The sequence below is a fragment of the Leptodactylus fuscus genome, chromosome 5, assembly GCF_031893055.1.
Source record: "Leptodactylus fuscus isolate aLepFus1 chromosome 5, aLepFus1.hap2, whole genome shotgun sequence".
Taxonomy (NCBI): domain Eukaryota; kingdom Metazoa; phylum Chordata; class Amphibia; order Anura; family Leptodactylidae; genus Leptodactylus; species Leptodactylus fuscus.
In genome coordinates, this window is record NC_134269.1 from 221,914,283 (window position 1) to 221,917,987 (window position 3,705).

Below are 3,705 nucleotides of genomic sequence, written 5' to 3' on the forward strand. Positions count from 1 at the left end.
GTGTGACCTGCGGAGAGCGATCCCAGCTGGACCTTGACCCGGCTTATATTATTAACAGAAGAGTGTTGTAATTGTGCTGTAGTGCGAGGTGAAACGTGAGAGAGTGTCACGACCCTACCCCCTACCAGGACACAGTGCACACACCACATCTGCTGCGCCTTGTAGTCCTCCAGCCCTACATATAGATTGCAGCAGAGCCCTGTCCATGCACTGGCCCCATTATTGGCCTCCTCTCTGTGAACTTCATGGTCTGTGATGGTGAGGACTATAAAGTGTCAGGATTGGGGTGATCCTCACCACTCAACAAATGGCAATTTCGACAGCCTTTGCACCCCTCTAGGGTCACCGTCTGTAGGTGGGGGTGATAGTTAAAGCTCTGGAGCCAGGAGATCCGTCTGTTCGGCCATAGCATGCCCTGGGCACCACCACATGACGGGACCATCTCATGGGGCCTTCAGCACCTGCATCTTCTAGATCACCAGTCACACTAGTTGTCAGAGCCTGGGGTGATCTGAGGGTCCTCCATCTGCCAGGGCGGCCATTGCTCCCGTATCTCACCCTCAGTGGGGCCCTCTCCAGGCTTTGCCTCCAAGATTGGGGCATGTCTATTCTCCTACGACACGTGTATGAAGACAGAGGTCCCATCTTATTGTTCCGCTGCGATCGAGACAAGACATTGTCAAGTCCCCCCCAATACTGCAACATAAAGAAGATTTACTAAGGCTGAGTAATCATCTACCAGGGTAAATGATGTAGGTACAGATAGTACTGTCTCCCTGTCTCTCCTGTATATGATGTAGGTACAGAAAGTACTGCCTCCCTGTCTCTCTTCTATATATGATGTAGGTACAGATAGTACTGTCTCCCTGTCTCTCCTGTATATGATGTAGGTACAGAAAGTACTGTCTCCCTGTCTCTCCTGTATATGATGTAGGTACAGAAAGTACTGCCTCCCTGTCTCTTCTATATATGATGTAGGTACAGATAGTACTGTCTCCCTGTCTCTCCTGTATATGATGTAGGTACAGAAAGTACTGCCTCCCTGTCTCTATTCTACATATGATGTAGGTACAGATAGTACTGCCTCCCTGTCTCTTCTATATATGATGTAGGTACAGATAGTACTGTCTCCCTGTCTCTTCTATATATGATGTAGGTACAGATAGTACTGCCTCCCTGTCTCTCTTCTATATATGATGTAGGTACAGATAGTACTGCCTCCCTGTCTCTCTTCTATATATGATGTAGGTACAGATAGTACTGTCTCCCTGGCTCTCTTCTATATATGATGTAGGTACAGATAGTACTGTCTCCCTGTCTCTTCTATATATGATGTAGGTACAGAAAGTACTGCCTCCCTGTCTCTTCTATATATGATGTACGTACAGATAGTACTGCCTCCCTGTCTCTCTTCTATATATGATGTAGGTACAGATAGTACTGCCTCCCTGTCTCTCTTCTATATATGATGTAGGTACAGATAGTACTATCTCCCTGTCTCTCTTCTATATATGATGTAGGTACAGATAGTACTGTCTCCCTGTCTCTCTTCTATATATGATGTAGGTACAGATAGTACTGTCTCCCTGGCTCTCTTCTGTATATGATGTAGGTACAGATAGTACTGCCTCCCTGTCTCTTCTGTATATGATGTAGGTACAGATAGTACTGTCTCCCTGTCTCTTCTATATATGATGTAGTTACAGATAGTACTGTCTCCCTGTCTCACTCCTGTATATGATGTAGGTACAGATAGTACTGTCTCCCTGTCTCTCTTCTGTATATGATGTAGGTACATATAGTACTGTCTCCCTGGCTCTCTTCTCTATATGATGTAGGTACAGATAGTACTGTCTCCCTGGCTCTCTTCTGTATATGATGTAGGTACATATAGTACTGTCTCCCTGTCTCTCCTGTATATGATGTAGGTACATATAGTACTGTCTCCCTGTCTCTCCTGTATATGATGTAGGTACAGATAGTACTGTCTCCCTGTCTCTCTTCTATATATGATGTAGGTACAGATAGTACTATCACCCTGTCTCTCTTCTGTATATGATGTAGGTACAGATAGTACTGTCTCCCTGGCTCTCTCCTGTATATGATGTAGGTACAGATAGTACTGTCTCCCTGGCTCTCTTCTGTATATGATGTAGTTACAGATAGTACTGTCTCCCTGTCTCTCTTCTGTATATGATGTAGGTACAGATAGTACTGTCTCCCTGTCTCTCTTCTGTATATGATGTAGGTACATATAGTACTGTCTCCCTGGCTCTCTTCTCTATATGATGTAGGTACAGATAGTACTGTCTCCCTGGCTCTCTTCTGTATATGATGTAGGTACATATAGTACTGTCTCCCTGTCTCTCCTGTATATGATGTAGGTACATATAGTACTGTCTCCCTGTCTCTCCTGTATATGATGTAGGTACAGATAGTACTGTCTCCCTGTCTCTCTTCTATATATGATGTAGGTACAGATAGTACTATCACCCTGTCTCTCTTCTGTATATGATGTAGGTACAGATAGTACTGTCTCCCTGGCTCTCTCCTGTATATGATGTAGGTACAGATAGTACTGTCTCCCTGGCTCTCTTCTGTATATGATGTAGGTACATATAGTACTGTCTCCCTGTCTCTCCTGTATATGATATAGGTACAGATAGTACTGTCTCCCTGGCTCTCTTCTGTATATGATGTAGGTACAGATAGTACTGTCTCCCTGGCTCTCTTCTGTATATGATGTAGGTACAGATAGTACTGTCTCCCTGGCTCTCTTCTCTATATGATGTAGGTACAGATAGTACTGTCTCCCTGGCTCTCTTCTGTATATGATGTAGGTACAGATAGTACTGCCTCCCTGGCTCTCTTCTGTATATGATGTAGGTACAGATAGTACTGTTTCCCTGGCTCTCCTGTATATGATGTAGGTACAGATAGTACTGTCTCCCTGGCTCTCTTCTGTATATGATGTAGGTACAGATAGTACTATCACCCTGTCTCTCTTCTGTATATGATGTAGGTACAGATAGTACTGTCTCCCTGGCTCTCTTCTGTATATGATGTAGGTACATATAGTACTGTCTCCCTGTCTCTCCTGTATATGATGTAGGTACAGATAGTACTGTCTCCCTGGCTCTCTTCTGTATATGATGTAGGTACAGATAGTACTGCCTCCCTGTCTCTTCTGTATATGATGTAGGTACAGATAGTACTGTCTCCCTGGCTCTCTTCTGTATATGATGTAGGTACATATAGTACTGTCTCCCTGGCTCTCTTCTCTATATGATGTAGGTACAGATAGTACTGTCTCCCTGTCTCTCTTCTGAATATGATGTAGGTACAGATAGTACTGCCTCCCTGTCTCTTCTGTATATGATGTAGGTACAGATAGTACTGCCTCCCTGTCTCTTCTATATATGAGGTAGGTACAGATAGTACTGTCTCCCTGTCTCTTCTATATATGATGTAGGTACAGATAGTACTGTCTCCCTGTCTCTTCTATATATGATGTAGGTACAGATAGTACTGTCTCCCTGTCTCTTCTATATATGATGTAGGTACAGATAGTACTGTCTCCCTGTCTCTTCTATATATGATGTAGGTACAGATAGTACTGTCTCCCTGTCTCTCTTCTGTATATGATGTAGGTACGGATAGTACTGCCTCCCTGTCTCTTCTATATATGATGTAGGTACAGATAGT